Source organism: Phascolarctos cinereus, unplaced genomic scaffold (genome assembly GCF_003287225.1).
Source record: "Phascolarctos cinereus isolate Bilbo 61053 unplaced genomic scaffold, phaCin_HiC Scaffold_4;HRSCAF=312, whole genome shotgun sequence".
Classification (NCBI taxonomy): Eukaryota; Metazoa; Chordata; class Mammalia; order Diprotodontia; family Phascolarctidae; genus Phascolarctos; species Phascolarctos cinereus.
Window position 1 is genome coordinate 373,454,264 of NW_027555847.1, and position 17,833 is coordinate 373,472,096.

Here is a 17,833-nt window from a genome sequence, read left to right on the forward strand (position 1 = left end):
TTCCTGTGAATTGTGCTCAGTTTCGTGCCTGTGTCTATAGCATCTCATATTTGTTCTTAATTGCTTCACGTTGGTCAATCTTGTTTCCCAATGAGACTACAAACCCTTTAAAGGCTGGGAGCCATGTTATAGGCAGGAGAGTATAGTAGAAAAAGCCAGGAGACTTAGGTCTGAGTACTGCCCCTGCTCTGCCACTAGCTCGCTGTGGAACCTCGGATAAGACATTTTATCTCTTTTCCAGCTTTTTTTTTCTCTTTTTGGCCAAATCAGTAGGAGTATCAGGACACCTTAAAATTATTTGAATGTCAATTTCTATTATGGTAAGAGATTATCTGCAATTGATATTCTACCCACCATGAAAACTGTCTCTCCATTATGGAATGGACTTTGGCTCTTACAGATTTGTATAGTATCTTATGAATTCCAGATGTCAGATTTTAAAAATTAGTTATGTAACTATATTAACTGCAGAGATTTACCCCAATAAGTTCCCTCCCTTCTGATTTTGCAGATAGTGCTTTTGCTATGCAAAATCTTCTCATTTGTATGTGATTAAATCCATCAGTTGTCTCCAACAAATTATTCTTCTTGCTCAAAAGATACAAAAATGTTTCTCGCCTCTGCAATCGAAATATGATTCCCTTTTCTTCCATTTTAAACTGACTTTTGAAATATTTTGATTACTAACCTAATTAGGGTTCTCTTGTAACATATGGTGTGGGGGAAATGTGGGTCTATATTAATTTTTACCAGACTGCTAACCAATTTTCCCAGCAATTTTAAAAATTAAATAATGACTTACTTGAATGAATTTATTTGAATGATTATTGAATAATGATTTGTTTTTACTATTAGGTTTTCAAACTGTCTTCTCATATAGGCTCTAAAATCTATTTCTGGATTTTCCTTTCTGTTCCAGTGACCTGCTTCTTTAAAAAAAAAAATTATCAAACAGTATAATGCCCTCTTTACATATATTTCAAGTTGGGCAGAGCAAATTCCCCTTTGCCCATTTCCCCCCATAGTTCTTGATATTCTTGTCTGATATGTCCTGTAAAATTTTGACTTTTTAGTAATAGATAAGAGTTGATCTGGGGACCTTGGAATTTTCTAATCATGTGGTACACATTTATCCCCACCCTTCTCACCTCCTTTTCTGCTGCTGTTATTAGTGAACCAGGCAACAGATGTTCCTGAGTTAGGGGAAAGTATGTTTTATTCTGTCTACTGGCAATCAGTAAAGTGAGAAAGTCTGTGATTTCATTTACTTCAGGGTAGACTGTTGGCTACCAACCAAGATTTCCAAACGAACGAGCATTTGTTTAGAAAGGAGAAGGAAATTTCCATCTCCCCCTCTGTTAGGTCTGGCTGTATGAACTCCCAGTTACTTAACCCCACTTAAGTAAGTTTCTCAAGAAAATTACCATTCTTGCCACCCACCCAGTGTTTAAATTTCAATTAATTAACAAATTATCTTCTCACAAAAGGGTTGCTCACACACCTGCACTCTGTGGGGGAGAACACTTTGAGCTGACATGTTTGTGTCCCTGAGAGCCCGGTGCTGAAGGGAGAAATCATGATGCTGTCAACGAGCCATGGAGAAGAACCCACTTGCACAACATGTCAGACATTTTAATGAAATTAATCAACACATTCTTGCTACAAGATATAAAACAGAGAGGTCAGACAACCTTTTATTTCCTCTGTTCTGTGCCTGCCAGCCCCTGTCCGGATTCATTGTTGCTTACGAGGAATTGATGAATCAATCCCAGCTCTGCCATTCACAACTTGGGTGACTTTGAGCAAGTCATTTAAACTCCCTGGGCCTCAGTCTTCTCAACTACAAAATGAGGGTTAGGGCTAGAAGGTCCTTTTTTAAGATCCCATAACCATTAAATGTTTTTGAGTGCCAACCATGTACCCGGCACCATGTTGGGTGGTATATAGAGGAAGCAGTAAGACAGTCTTGTCCATAAAATGCTTACAGTTTAGTCAAGGAAATAAGGCATAAGAATATAGGATTTGGAGCTGGAAGGGCCTTTAGAAGTCATCAGGTCTAAAGCCCCAATTTTACAAAAGAGGTAACTGTACCCCCACAAGGATGGTTAGTGGCAGATTGGGGACTAAGAACTCTGACTCCTTAATCCAGAGCACATTTGTTGTTGTTCAGTCATGTCTGACTCTTTGTGACCCCTTTGGGGGTTTTCTTGGCAAAGATATTGGAGTGTTTGCCATTTCCTTCTCCAGTTCATTTTACAGATGAGGAAACTGAGGCAAACAGGGTTAAGTGACTTGTCCAGGGTCGCACAGTAGGAAGTGTCTGAGGCCAGATTTGAACTCAGGAGGATGAGTCTTCCTGACTCCAGACCCAGCACTCTGTGCACTATGGCACCACCTAGCTGCCCCCAGAGCATATGCACATTCCAATACATTACTGAAAGACTGTGGTATTATGGGCAGAACACCGGATAGGGCATCAAGAGAGCTGAGTTCAAATCCCAGTTCTGACATATTTACTAGTTATACATATGACCATAGGAAAGACAATGTTTCTGAGCCTCAGTTTCTTTATCTGTAAGTTGGGAATCATAATATTTGTACTACTTACCTCAGAGGGCCATTGAGAGGAAAGTGTCTTGTAAACTTTGAAGTACTATAGAAAGGTGAGCTGCTGCTACTGGGCTATCTCCTCTGAGCAGAAGAGTGGCATGGTAGAAAGAATGAAGAACTGGGAATCATAGGACCTGAGTTCAAATCTCATCTCACCTCTGTGGCTTTTTCCTATAAAATACAAGGGTTCAGATCTCTGTTTCTAAGATCTACAAAATAATTAGAGACTAAAACCAAAAGCTTGAATACAGGTTATACTTTTACCCAATGCCTAATTTGTATGAAATCTGCACTACCTTAACCACATACAGGAATGGTCCTACTCTTGGCCTGAACATTACTTATGATCCAGAGCTCTAGAAACCTCTGTCTAACCAAAGCATTCTCTCTTCCTGCTTCATCCCCCCTAAATCTATTCTTTATCCTCAATGTGACCTTCAGTTTCTGCATTCATTCCTGTTACACCAGTCTTTCACCCATGTCCTGGCCTCTGTTTTTCCCTTTCAGAGTCTTGACCTTCATGATTAGCTAGTTCAACCCTCATCCTATCAACCAATCTTAAATACTTTGTTCTCTTGTCTCATTGCCAGCCATACTTTGCCAACCCCCTATCGTCCCATCGTCTCTAATCCTACTCATTTATAGATAGTAAGAATGGAATGCTCCTAGAGAAAGTCACCCAATTGTGCCAGCTGGCTTCACTACAAATCTATATTAGGAAACTCAACTGGCCCTCTCTCACTGAAACATGTTAATGCTTCTCTTCCCTTCCTCTCCCCATTTACTCTTTATCACACTCTCCCTAGTAGCTATTCCAAATTTCTTTTCTCCTCAGACTTACATAACTTTTTTCTCCTATCCCTATAAACAAAGGATTCTGTTTTCTACTCTTTTTTTTTAGTAAATAGAAGCTACCTACCCATCATAAGCTCTCTATTCTCCTTCACTCCATATGTCAAAACCTTTTGTCATCATGCTCCATTCTCGTCTCCTTTCCTCTACATATTGGTAGAAAGCTGGGTCTTCTCCTTTCTAAGGCTAAACCCTTTGCTTGTGTGGGGTGTGCTGGAACTAGCTCTAACTGAGCATTTATACTCAGGAATCACTACAGATTACAACTTGATTTTTTTATTGTCTGATCACGATAAAGTGTTAATAATTTAAATTAAACTTTAAAGTGTATACATACATTATTTTTTAATTTCTTCGAGTCTGGTTGTTAAACATTTACTAACACATCTCTATATTGCTCTATAAATTTTGCTTTAGCTCAACAAGAATGAAGTAGAAAGCTCAGTGAATGAAGTCATCACCAGACCAGAGGCCTGGTGACTACAGATTATTAAAAATAATAAGAATAAATGGCATTTACATAGTGCCTTAAGGTTTGCAGAGTGCTTTACATTCATTAGCTCATTTGAGCCTCATAATACTGGTATCTCCACTCCTTCAAACTCTGCCTATTAGATGGCTTTCCCAAAACTTCCATTTAATGAGGGCATGCAGGGAACCATGTTTCACTCCTCTCTAGGCTATTCAATCTAGACTCTCTCTACCATACCCCATATCTTCATCATGAAGCCTGACTGCAGCCCTGGAATTTACACATTGGAAGTACCTTCTGTCTCTAAGGCTTCTCCCTCTAATTGGATATTCCTCCCAGAAGGCAGGTGCCCAGGCCATCCATGTCTTCATTCCTCTCCTAATTTTTCTGCCTTCATTTCTCCCCCCTTCTTCTCTGCTTTCCAGCTCCCTTTCATGTATTATTTTCCTCCATTAGAGTGTAAGCTCCTTGAGGGCAGTCTTTCTCTCTGCTTGTATTGGTATTCCCAGTATGTAGCACAGTGCCTGCCACAGAATAAGTGCTTAGTAAATGCTTATTGACTGAAGAAAATCCCAGTCCAGAATAAAGGAGGTGATCTCTCTGTTGTACCCTTCCCCAATCAGTACAGTTTTTCATTCTAGGCCCCACAGTTCAGGAAAGACATTGAAAAACCTGAGGATGATGACCAAACAAGTTGTGGTATATGACTGTGATGGAATGCTATTGTTCTATAGGAAATAACAACAGGGATAGTTTCAGAAAAACCTTGGAAGATTTATACAAACTAATGCAAAGTGAAGTGAGCAGAACCAAGAGAACAATGCATGCCATAACAGTAACATTGTAAAGGTAATCACTAGTGAAAGATTTAGTTACTCTGATCAATACAATGATCCATGATAATTTCAAAGGATTCCTTCATGATGAAAAAATGCAATCCACCTCCAGAAAGAAACCTGATGAACTCTGAGTGCAAACTGAATCATATTTTTTTCATTTTCTTTATTTTTCTTGCTTTTTTTTTGGCAGCATGGCTACTATTGAAGTTTGTTTTGCATAACTTCACATGTATAATGAATATTATAATGCTTGCCTTCTCCTTGAGTGCAGTAGAAACTGGAAGGAAGGAGAGAATTTGGAATTAAAAATTTTTTAAATGTTCAAAAAAAAAGAAAAAAACCAGGGTTTTTGTTGTTGAGTTGTGTCCTACTGTTCGTGACCCCATTTGGGGTTTTCTTGGAGTGGTTTGCCATTTCCTTCTCCAGCTCATTTTACGGATGAGGAAATTGAAGCAAATGGGGTTAAGTGACTTGCCCAGAGTCACACGGCTGGTAACTGTCTAAGGCCAGATTTGAACTCAGAAAAATGAATCTTCCTGACTCCAGGTCCAGTGCTCTATCCATTGTGCCACCTGGATGCCCCAAAGGTACATGTGAGTCAATCTTTTGTGTCATGTTTATTTTTTACAGCATTATATCATCAAATTTAACAGAAATCTGAAATAAAATGAATAAAATACAGTATGATATGCAATTTTTAAAAACCTGAGCATATTTAAAAGAAGGTGTCTAGGATGGAGAAGAAATTGGAATTCATGCCATAGAAGGAACAGTTAAAGAACCTGGTGAAGTTTATTTAGCCTGAAGAAAAAAAGAGAAGACCTAAAGGAAACATAATAGTTGTTTTCAAGGATTAACCTTGTTCCCTTTGGCCTTAGAGGGAGGAGCCAGAAGCAATGGAAAGAAGTTTGCAGAGAGGCAGATTCCGGCTTGGTAGGAAAAATTTCCTCACGGTTAGAGAGCTATCCAAAAGGAAACAGGCCAGCCGCTTCAGACGGGACAGGCCAGCTGCCTTACGTAAGAATGGGTTCCTTCTCACCAGAGGTCTTTCAGCAAAGGATAGATGGCCACTTCCTTATTGTAGAAAGTGACCTGACTAATCTCTAAGATTCTGTGATTCTGAGAGGACTGAAAGGCCAGCTCCAATGAAGAAAAACCTGTCACCATGATTGCTCTGCTGTCTCTGACCTCTTTGCCACATCTTCATAATTTCACTTCCTGTGACCACCCTTTACTTTGATACCCAGCCCAGAGTCCCCACTATTCAAAGCAATATGGGCAAGAGACAGCTATAGTATAAAGTATATTGCAAATACAGACTTTAATAGAATAACAACAGTGATTCAATAATTCAACTCAAATAAACAAGCTTTATTAATTGCCTACTATGGCTGAAACACAATGACAAGCCTCAAGGAGAATGAATTCTTCTAGGTTGATACAGAATATCCATAAATGGATAATTATTAACTTTATACAAAGTAATACAAGGTGATTTCAAGAAGCTGTTGTTAAGTTGTTTTTAGTCATGTCCAACACTTTTGTGATCCCTTTTGGGTTTTTCTTGGCAAAGATACTGCAGTGGTTTGCCATTGTCTTCTCCAGATCATTTTACAGATGAGCAAACTGAAGCAAACAGGGTTAAGTGACTTGCCCAGGGTCACACAGCTCGTTAGTGTCTGAAGCTGGATTTAAATTCAGGTCTTCCTGACTCCAGGCTGTGGTCTATCCACCGTGCTGCCCCAGGAGAAGAATAAGGGCCATATATATATATATATCTGGGAGTCAGCTGCATAGATGTGATAGTTGAACTTAAGAAAATTGATGAAATTGCCAAAGGAGAGAGTATAGAGAGAGAAAAGTAAAAAGCTGGAGACAAAACCTTGGAGGATGCCCACATTTGGTAGGTGGAAGCAGAATGATGAACCAGCAATAGGAGTGGTAAGAGAAGAAGAAAAGCAAGAGACAGCTGTGGTACAAAAGCTAAGGGAAAGAGAGTCCAGGAGGAAAGAGTGATTGAAAGTGTCCAGAGTTGTAGAGAGGTGAGGAAGGATGCAATTTTTTTAAAGGTCTATTGGCTTTAGCAATTAGGAGATCATTATTAACTTTACAAAGCATAGTTTTGATTGAGCAGTAGGATCATAAACAAAGTTGATAGGCCTTGAGAAATGAGTAGGAGATGAGAAGATGGAGGTAACAAGTTTAGGCAATTTTTTTTTTTAGGAATTTTACTGTGAATGAAAGAGAGAAAAGATAAAGGACAACAGCTTGAGGAGATGGCAGAGGACAGTGAAGGTTTCTTCAGGACTGGAGAGATGTAAGCATGTTCAAAGGCAGCAGAAAATAAGCCAATGGATGGAGAAATATTAAAGACAAAAGGGAGAGAGCAAAAGATTGAAAAAAGCAAGTTGCCAAGGGGAGACCAGCGAGGATGGGATTAAAACAAGGCTGGAGTGAGCCAGATCTTCTGGATGGAGAGCTGGGGCTGGTAGAAACAGTCCAAAGTGTGACCTGAAGCATGAACAGCCTAAGATTACATTGGCTTCAATGAGTACCGCACCTGGCTGTCAATTCATACTGAACCTGCCTCCCACCAACACCCCTAGATCATTTCCACCCAAACATGGTCTAGCCCAAGGGTGGGGACCTGCGGCCTCAAGGTCACATGTGGTCCTCTAGGTTCTCAAGTTTGTCCCTCTGTCAAAGTCCCCATCCTTGTTTTAACCCCTGCTTTTCTCATTCTCTACTAGTGCCATTTTTTAATCCAGGGGAAGGGAAGGGAATACTCATTTACATAGGGCCTACTACGTGCCTGGCACTGTGCTAAGCGCTTTTGACTAATATTATCTCATTTGATCTTCATAACAGCCCTATGAGGCATGCGTTATTTTTATTTCCATTTTACACTTAAGGAGGCTGAGGTAAACAGGTTAAAGTGACTTATCCAGGCTTATGCTGCAAGAAACTGCCTCAGGCTGGATTTGAACTCGGGTCTTCCTGCTTCCAGGCTCAGAGCTCTATCCACTCTGCCAGCAGCTGCCTTAATGTGGGATGATACTTTTCTCTATTAAATTTCATCTCTGTATATTCTGTGCATTGCTGTAGCCTGGACAGATCTTTTTTTAATTGTAATTTTGTTAGCTAATGTATTAATTATCCCTCCAAGATTTGTGCCACTTATAAATCTAACAGGCATGTCCTCTATGACTTTGTCTAAGTCATTGATAGAAATTATAAGATATATTTTTGTTTTTAAGAGTTCATATTTTAAAAGCTTGCTGTTCAATATTTGTTCTGTTTCTTTAATGGTTTATATTGATAATTTTACTTAGTATACCCTAAAAAATAATTTTCAGAAAGATAAGAATTTTAGAGGACCTTGGAGAAGTGTTGTCTAGGAAATAGTGGTCATTCTGTAAATATTTGTTGTTGAGACTAATGATGATAATATCTCCTTAGATTCTTCCTCCAAATTCCCTGAATGAATTTCCTATCTGAACTGGTCATCACTATGTTAAAACTTCTCATTTCCATCTCCCTTCCTCCTTTCCCACATTGGCCTATCCGAGGAGCCACACTGCCACTACCACAACATTTAAGGAGTGCAGCCTGAAACAAAATGGTGGGCATGGGGATCTGGGAGCTGCACTCCAATAACAACAACAGAAATGCAATCTTAAGTTGTATTAATGGACTTAGAGTGCCCAGAATGAGGGAGGCAAGTTCCTAGACAGACCTAGATCTGCCACCAGTGAGCTGGGTGCCCGTAATCATTCCAGGCCTCTGTCTTATTTCTAAAATAAAAGTGCAGACTGCATAATCTCTAATCTGTGCAGAAAGTCATGGAGGGAGGAGAGGGCAAGACACTCTCAGGAAATGGTAAGCAGTAATGACCTTAAATAATAATAATGATAAGATCAATAATAAAATCCATTATCATTTATATAGTACCTTAAGGTTTACGAAGTGCTTTATTTTGGTCGTCTCATTTGATCTTCAAAACAACCCTGTGACGTACATGCTGTTATTATCCCCATTTTACAGATGAGGGAATTGAGGCTGAGAGGTTAAGTGACTTGCCCAGAGCCACACAGATAGGTTAAGAAAAAGGAGGACAGAGGGTAGGTAATTGGGAACCACTGGAGATTTTTGTTCAGAGAATTAATGTGATTGAACTCACGCTTTAGGGATATCACTCTGTCAGCCATGGGAAGGATGGATTGGAGAGGCAAGAGACTGGAGGCAGGAAGATCAGTGCTAAAACTGTTAGAAAAGTCTAACAAAGCCTTCAACTAGAGTGGCTGCTGAGGGGATGGAAAGGATGGGAGCTGTGAGGGTTGGTGTAAAGGTCAGAATCAATGAGACTTGACAACTAAGAGGAAAGGGATGGAGAGAAGATGAATCAAGACTCAGAATTTTCCAACCTGGGTGACAGGCAATGTCAAGTGATGCCATGACAAAGAAAGGTGATGAGGGCTTCAGCTAGCTTGGCTGTAATAGAAGGAAGATGATGAGTTTCATTTCAGACACATTGCGGTTGAGATGATTACAGGTAGAATCATGGGCCCATCACCACATCTTAGAGGTGGAAGGGAAATCAGTAGCCATAAGGTCTGACCCACACCTGACCACAGATCCCCTTGACAAAATCCCCAACAAAACGTCAGATAGCTTTTCAGCCTTTACTTGGAGAGGACCTCTAGTGAGGACAAGCCTACTAAACTTCCAAGACAGCCCATCTTTTGGATAGCTCTGATGAGAAGGGAAGAAAGAAGTGTTTATATAACACCTACTATGTGCCAGGTGCTATGCTAAGTGCTTTTTTACAAATATTATCTTATTTAATCCTCACAATAACCCTGTGAGGTAGGTGCTATTATGATCCCCATTTTACAGTTCAGGAAACTGAAGCAAACAGAGGTTAAGTGATTTGCCCAGAATCACACAACTCGTAAATATGTGAGGCTGGATTTTAACTTAGGTCTTCCTGTCTCCAGGCCCAGTGCTCTATTCCCTGCACCACCAGTTGCCCCTAATGAGGATTGGGAAGCTTTTCCTTATTTGTATCAGCCCAAATGTAAGGAAATGTGTATTGTCTGTATGCAATGTACAGCAGGCAGTTGACAATGCAGGACCAGGATCAGGGCTGGGGATATAAATCTGAAAGTCATCTATTCAGAGGTGATTGATGAAACCTTGAGAGTCCAAGATGGGAGCTCAAAGGATCAAGCCATTCATTTTCAGATAAGGAAACTGATGCTCAGTGTTGTTAATTGGCTTTCCCAAGGCCAAACAAGAAGGAAGATGAGATGAGATTACCAACAGGTGTAGAGAAAGAAGAAAAGAGGATGAGGCTAGAATCTTGGGGATGCCCACATGGCAGATGAGCCACTCATAGACCCACACAGAATGCTTGGTCTGGCAGGAACCTCAGATCTTACAGAGTTCAACAGTCCCGTTGTAGACACGAGAAAACTAAGACCAAGAGAGGTTAGCAGACCTGTACAAGAGGCTGCGAAAGGATACACAAGGAGCAGGAAGATGAGAGACCCAAGATAGCAGTAAGGAAGATAATGAAGAGACCAAGGAGCCCAAGGGAGGAATGTATCTAGAAAGAAAGGGTAGTCCACATTGTCAGATGCTTCAAAGCCACCAAAGAGACTAACTGCTGAAAAGACACCATTGGCTCCGGGCATCAGGAAGTCACTGGGAACCTTAGGAAAGCCATTTTTTCTCAGCATATTACTCTTTCCATCACTCCACACTGGTCGCGGGACCAGTTGTTACCCAACCTCTCCTTTTTTTTCCCTCAAAAGTCATCCATCATCCCTTCTCTCAAGGAGAAGATCTGGAAGGTTCAAGTGGGTCATTGGCTTCAGATAAAATATTGTTTTAAATAGTCAGTTTCCTTTACAATCTGGCAAAGCCGGATGTAGTGCACAATTTAGGCCAAGAAGTCAGGAAAAATTTCTCAGTAGGGAGATTCCACCAGTTTACTGAGCATCTCCTATGAGGAAATGTATTAATGCTTCAAAAAGCACTGATCTAGCATTAACATTTTCCCTGACCCAGCTCTTCAGGGAAAGGGTTATTCTGTTGGCTTCTCCTCAGCTTTTGATTAGGAGCCAAAATCCTCTCTCACTCCCCATACAAAATGAATCTACTCATAATAACACACCCCTCAAAGCTGGGTCCCCGGGATGCTTCTCTGTCTGAACTTGTATCCATTTCTCTAGCTCTTGGAAATTTGTTATGCAATTATATTCCAGATGTATGCTGAGCTGACCAATCAACAAGCATTTATTAAGTACCTACTACATATGAGGCACTATGCTTGTTGCTAGGGAGACTGCTGCTGGACCAGCTAGGCAGCGCTACAGTGCACAGTGTGCTGGGCCTAGAATAAGGAAGGCTCATCTCTCTGAGTTCAAATCTGGCCTCAGACATGTACCAGCTGTGTGACCCTGGGCAAGTCACCTAATTTTGTTTGCCTCAGTTTCCTCATCTGTAAAATGAGCTGGAGAAGGAAATGGCAAATCACTCCAGTATCTTTGCCAAGAAAACCCCAAATGGAGCCACAAAGAGTCAGACATGACTGAAACAATTGAACAATAAAAGGGATACAATGACAATGATGTCTCCTGATTGCTCCCTCCTGAGCCCTGCTTCCTCTGCTCAGCTTCCAATAAGGCATCTGGACAGACTTGGTGGCTAATGGCTCAGAAGAGACTTCTCTCTCCATTATGGAATCCCTGACTTTATCCCCAAATCCAAACCTCCTCCATGAAGAGGGCCCTCCAAAATCCCAGCTGTATTCCACAGGGCGGGCCTACAGCAAAACCCTTCATGTAGCTTTTTAGAGTTCATTTCACTATACGGTTAACCAGAAAGAGCATCTGATCTGGAATTAGGAGGAACCTGGGTGTGACTCCCACCTCCAACCCTTAATAATTGTGTGACCATGGTGAAGTCATTGAACCTCTCTGTCAGCCTCAGTATCTTTACTTATAAAATCAAGATAATAAAGTCTAGTGGGGGGGGGGAAACCTGTGCTCTTCTAGGTTTTTGGGTGCAGCCTTTTGACTGAGTCCAAGTTTTTTATTAAGGGGATTTGTTCTATGAAGTTTGGATTCAGTCAAAGGGCCACACTTGAGGACCTAGAGGGTCACACATGGCCTCAAGGCTGCAGATAATGGGGACTAGCCAATGTGTGAGTTTATCAGTCTGCTTAGCTGATGCAAATTCCCCTGTGGAAGAGGCTGGGGAGCGTGATTCTGGGAAAATCATGATGACACATAAAGGAAATACCATGGAGAGACTGTGCACCATCCATAGACACACCATGTCTGGTTCTGGTCTGCTAACCATGTAGTGGACAGCAGGCCATACCTTCAGAAGCCATGAGCAGCCTCAGCTCTCTCTCTGGATCCCTGTCTCACCCTCTGGCCAGAGTTGCCATGTTGTAGAGTACCCTGGATCCCTGAGGGATTTGTAGAGTATCTCCTTGAGCTCTACTGCCATCAGCTTGAACCCCTACTGGCTGTTCTTCCACATTGTTAGGGGACCAGAAACTAATGCTCATTCCATTTATTCACTTAACATTGATTAGTTTTAACAAAGGTTGTTGTTGTTTATCCATCTTTCTTGAAGAGGACCATGACATCAGGAAGGTGATGCCATGACTTGCCATGACAATTGGATTTAGGTGAGGGAGGTAACAGAGGTATATTTATTTCAAAGATACAGCGAGAACAAAGTACAAACGTTTGCCCCTGATACTTTAACACATCAGTCCAGCCTCAGGATACAGGCAGTAGGCTCAATCCAATGCAGTTCCTCCTTAGTATCAGTCCCACCAAGTTCAGATGCAGCCCAACTGATCAATAAGCCTGCCTCTCAGCTATCACTGGAGCTATAATGGTAGAATTTCAGGTGAGACAGGGAGTTGGGGGTGGGGGTGGAAAAGAGAAGATGTTTTCAGCTTAGCACCTGTTTAGTACCCAAAAAAATAGGTTATTGGCCACTGTTTCCCTGGACCATGGCTAGCCCCCTAAATCTAGGACTTTGAATGGAGAGAAGGAAGGAAACAAGCATTTATTAAGCACCTACTATGTGCCAGGAATTGTGTTAAGCGCTTTCATAAATATCTCATTTGATCCTCACAACAACCCTGTGAGGGATCTGCTGTTGTTATCCCCATATTACAGCTGAGGAAACTGAGGCAGACAGGTTAAATGACTTGCCCAGGCTCACACAGCTAGTAAGTATCTAAGGCTGGATTTGAACTGAAGTATTCTTGACTCCAAGACCAGCACTCCATCCACTGTGCCACCAGCCTGTCTCTAGTGGGGCAGAATGGAATGAAAGCTGAATTGTTTTACCGCTTGAATCAGAATGCCTGCTGAAGTTTTGAGCAGAGACTTGGATTTACACCTACTTGATATCTAGATGGCTTTGTATTTTCATATTACATCTTTCTTAGTTTTTCCACACTATACCCTTGTTCTCTTCCCTAGGTGATCAATAAGGAAACTCAAACACAGAAAATGGAATGGTTTGTTCAAGGTCTTACAGCTAGTTAGCATCAGAACAAGCACCAGAAAGGAGGTAACATGATACAAGGACCCATCAGGCTGCCTGAGTCCCACATTACTTCATCTGGACCATTGCAATAGTCAATCAGGCAATAACCATGTTGTTGTTGTTGTTGTTGTACTTCTCCTCCTCCTCCTCCTCCTCCTCCTCCTTGTTCTTTGTCTGTCATGCCCAATTCTTCATAACCCCATTTGGGGTTTTCTTGGTAAAGATACTGGAGTGGTTTGCCGTTCCCTTCTCCACAATAAACATTTATTAGGTGCCTACTATGTGATATAGACATGCGGATAAACACATGGGGATACAAAATGAGGCAAAAGACAGTCCCTGCGCTCAAGGAACTTACAATCTCATGGGGAAAGACAGCAAGCAAACAAATATGTATTAACAAGGTACATACAGAATAAATAGGAACTAACCAACCGGGCCAGGCCCTAGAATTTAGAGGTATTGGAAAAAGCAATTGTCTCCTAATTGGTCTGTCTCTTCTCCCTCCAATTAATCCTCCACTTAGCTAACAAAATAAGTTCCCTAAATCACAAATCTACCCCTGTTATTCCCCTGATAGACTCTTCAGTGGCTCCCTATTGCCTCTAGAATAAAACACAAGCTAAGTATAAGGTTTAGTTGCTCTTTCGTAAGGATTCAAAAGGCCTGGGTCCTTGGTGAAGCAATTACAGGGTGAAAATATATGTCTGGACCCTACCTTGCACACATTTGCAAACTCTGTCACTGCCCTTTCCAGCCAGACCTTTGGGTATCCCCTTTCCTCTTTCAGTTCCCTTGTAGACTTAGGGGAAGGAGGCAGGGGAAGCTCACAACAGGGACTTTTACTGTCTTTGGAGTAAGGCGGGTGTCTGTTATCTCAAAGACAATGCCTGACTGTTGTGTCGTTGCCAACTGTGATCTTACTGATTGAGCAAATTTTAATGTTGAAAAGTGACTAAGTCAAGAGTCTTCTCAGACATTTCCCCAAGTGATTTCACTTTCCAAATAAGGCCTTGGTGGAGCTATTAAGGAAAGTTGGACATATGCAGCTGTTTTTCCTTTCTGAAGCAAGAAAGTAAGGAAGTGGTAGCTTCCAGAAATCTAACAAGCAGCGGATCTTCGAACCTGTGTGCCTGGCACGAGGAGCAAAGTGAGCAAGGACAGAGTTTGGAGCTCAGACTTCCCTTTGTTTATTCAATGGACTAGCTAATACTAGTACAACTTGGAGGAGCCCTGGTGTAGTTCAATTCAATTCAATTCAACAAGTATTTATAAAACACACTAGTTATACAGGGAAACAAAGACAAAAAGGACACTGTAATGTGGATTTAACATTTAGACCATGAATAAATACAAGATAAATTGAAGATGGAGAAGGCATTCAGTACTGGGGGATCAGGAAACAGCTTCTAGTCAAAGGTGGCACGTGAATTGAGTTTTGAAGGAAGCTAAGGATTCTAAGAGCCATCGGTGAGAAGAGAGTGCATTCCAGGCTTGGGAGTGGGGTTAACACATGCAAGTGCATGGAGGTAAGAGAGGGAATTATTGAGTTTGAGGAATAACAAATTGGCCGGAATGTAGAGAATGTGAAGAGAGATCATCAGTCGGAAGTATGAAAAGGTAGGTCAAAGCCAGATTATGAAGAGATTTTAATCTAAACTAAGTAGATTTATATTTGCTCCCTGAGGCAATCGGATGCCTCTGAAGCTTCTCAATCAAGGCGATGAAGGCGGCAATCTGTGAATCAGGAAGCTTATTTTGGCCGTTGTGTGGAGGATTAATTGGAGAGGGAGGCTGGAAGCAGGCAGGCCAATTAGGAGACTATTGCAATAGTCCAGATGAAGTGATGAGGCCCTGAACTAGCCTGTTATGAGTTAAAAGGACTCTGGATTTGGAGTCAGAGAATTTGGGTTTGAATCCCAGCTGCAGTTTACAACATGTGTGAATTTGGGCAAGTCGCTTAAACTCCCTAGAACCTCAGTTACCTGGATGAGTTCGACAGACTCTCCTGGCTCTACATCTATGATGATGTAAATCTGAGTAGTCTCAGTTCATAGTCAGCACTAGAAAAAGTATCTTGGGAATTAGTAGGAGCAGTTGTCTGTGGCCGACATTCTTCCAGGAACTTGGTGAAATCTGTGGGGAAGGCTGGGAAGGGCAGACCTCAAGCTATTAACTACAGATTTAAAACATGGACTCTAACTATGTGGCTTTTCAAATCCAGCCTCAGACACTTAACACTTACTAGCTGTGTGACCCTAGGCAAGTCATTTAATCCTGATCACCTGAGCAAAACAACAACAACAAAAAATGTGTCTTTGAGGTTATTGACAATATTAGTGTCACTGCTTGGTCCTTCATTCCATTAGCCCATTAATGAGAACAATAGAATGGTAGAATGCCAGTCCTCCAACAGACTTCAGATGGGTTATACTGTAAAGAACAATGTTCCTAATGGTCCTGATGCCAGGCTAGCTTGAGGATCTGAGTTTGAGCCCCCACTAGGACAGCTGTGAATGATGCCACCCTTGAGGAGCCACTTTCTGAGCCTTGGGCTTCTTAGTAGTAAAACGAGGACAGGGATGTTTGTGAGGAAATCTTTGTAATTATTATAATCCAGTTCTGGGGTTCTTTACCTTTTTCGTGTGTCATGGTCCCCTTTGAAAGTCTGCTGAAATGTATGGATCTGTTCTTAGAATGATGTTTTTAAATGTGCAACATGTGGCCCTTTCTCTCAGGGCCAAGCCTGATACATCTCCTTTCAAAGCTCCAGGGCCCCCAAAAGAGTTTGGTGTGTATTAGTTTTCTCTGCCATCAGCCTGAAACTCCATCAGCTGTGGTCCCCCATTTGTTAAGGGCTGTGAGTTTTATTTCACTGCTTAACATTGGATAGCTTTTACAATGGAACATTTACTTCAAAGATACAAGAACAAATATACAAATATCCCCCCCAAACCTCTTGAACATACACTCCATGTATCCTCTTAGTCTTTGGGAGAGTATTAAGTTAATTTAGATCAATTCTACATCGCTTTGGTCCCACCAGTTCATGTTCAGATATGGCATGATTGCCAGATAAATCCTTCTACTTGGTTGGGGTTGGGAGGATCACTCACAAAAATCACTCCCCAAGGCATTGGTGCTGAGCTAGTTTCAATACAGGGCCCGAATTCTGACTCCCAGATTACTCTAGCTCACTCTCCCAGCCAAGTCTCAGACTCAACTCCCTGTGCTTAGAACATGAAAGAATGAAGTGGCTGAGGACAGAGGCCTATTTCTCAAGGCCCATAAGAGGCTTCAGAAAGGAAGAGGTCTTCAGGCCTTTCCTTTTAAAGCATAGTCTCTCACCAGACCCTGTCATCCTCACTAGATTGTCTCTAAAGACAATGAAGCAAAGGGATGGCCAAAGTGGACTCAGGCCTTTTTGAAGAATTCTGACTCTGCAGCCAATGGTAGAAAGGCTCTTCCCAACCATGTGGCCAGCCATCCAGAACCAGTTACAGAATGTCCTTTCATGCACCACAGTTTCTGCAAGGTGCCATAACCCCAGCATTCACATGGAGGGATAATATCTGAGCAAGCTGATGGGGTCTATACATGTGCCAGAGTACTATTACATATGCATAAAATAAAATACATAAGATTATAAAGGAAGTAAATTATATTGAATTAAAGATATGTTGGGGGGTTTTCCAGCTAACTTTCAAGATCCCTTGAAATATATCCACAGACCCCAGGGGAAGAATCCCTGATCTAGTCATTCTCAGATGAGGTAACTAAGGCCTAAAGAGAGAAAGTGATTTGCCCAAGGTCACACAGCTAGTTAGTGAAAACAAGAAGACTGGAATCCAGGCCTTCTTATTCCCAGTCTCACACATTTTCCATAGTAATGACCAGGGTGCTGTGGAAGTCACCAATATGCTGTTACACATTCATTTAACAGAATTACTCCTCTATGCCCAGCCTTGTTTAACAATGGCAGAACAGAAAAGTATAATACACACTCTTTACCTTCAGGAAGCTGGCAGTCTAGTGGGGAGTTGAAACATACACACGCTAAAAGTTAAATCACCATACAAGACATTAGTTTAATATAATGCCAGGTTAGTGGCATTATATAACGCCATTAGACTGTGAGCTCCTTGAGGGCAGGGACTGTCTTTTGCCTCTTTTTGTATCTCTACTGCTCAGCACAGTGCCTGGCACAAAGTAGGTGCTTAATGTTTGTTGACTGACTGAGACTAGTGAAGAGCAAATGACAGAGTCAGTGAGAGTATGCCAGCCCCACACGGAGCTAATGGCACCCAATGGACTGACTCACACTTCATTGAGTGAATGCTACCCAAGAGAATTAATAAAGACTTGATCTGCCTTCTGAGACTAGCCTCTCCTTAAGCTTCAGTGCCCCAACTTTTCCACTAACCATATGAATCAGTAATCTGAGTATTTAAGGGAAAGTAATTTAATCATTCTGGGA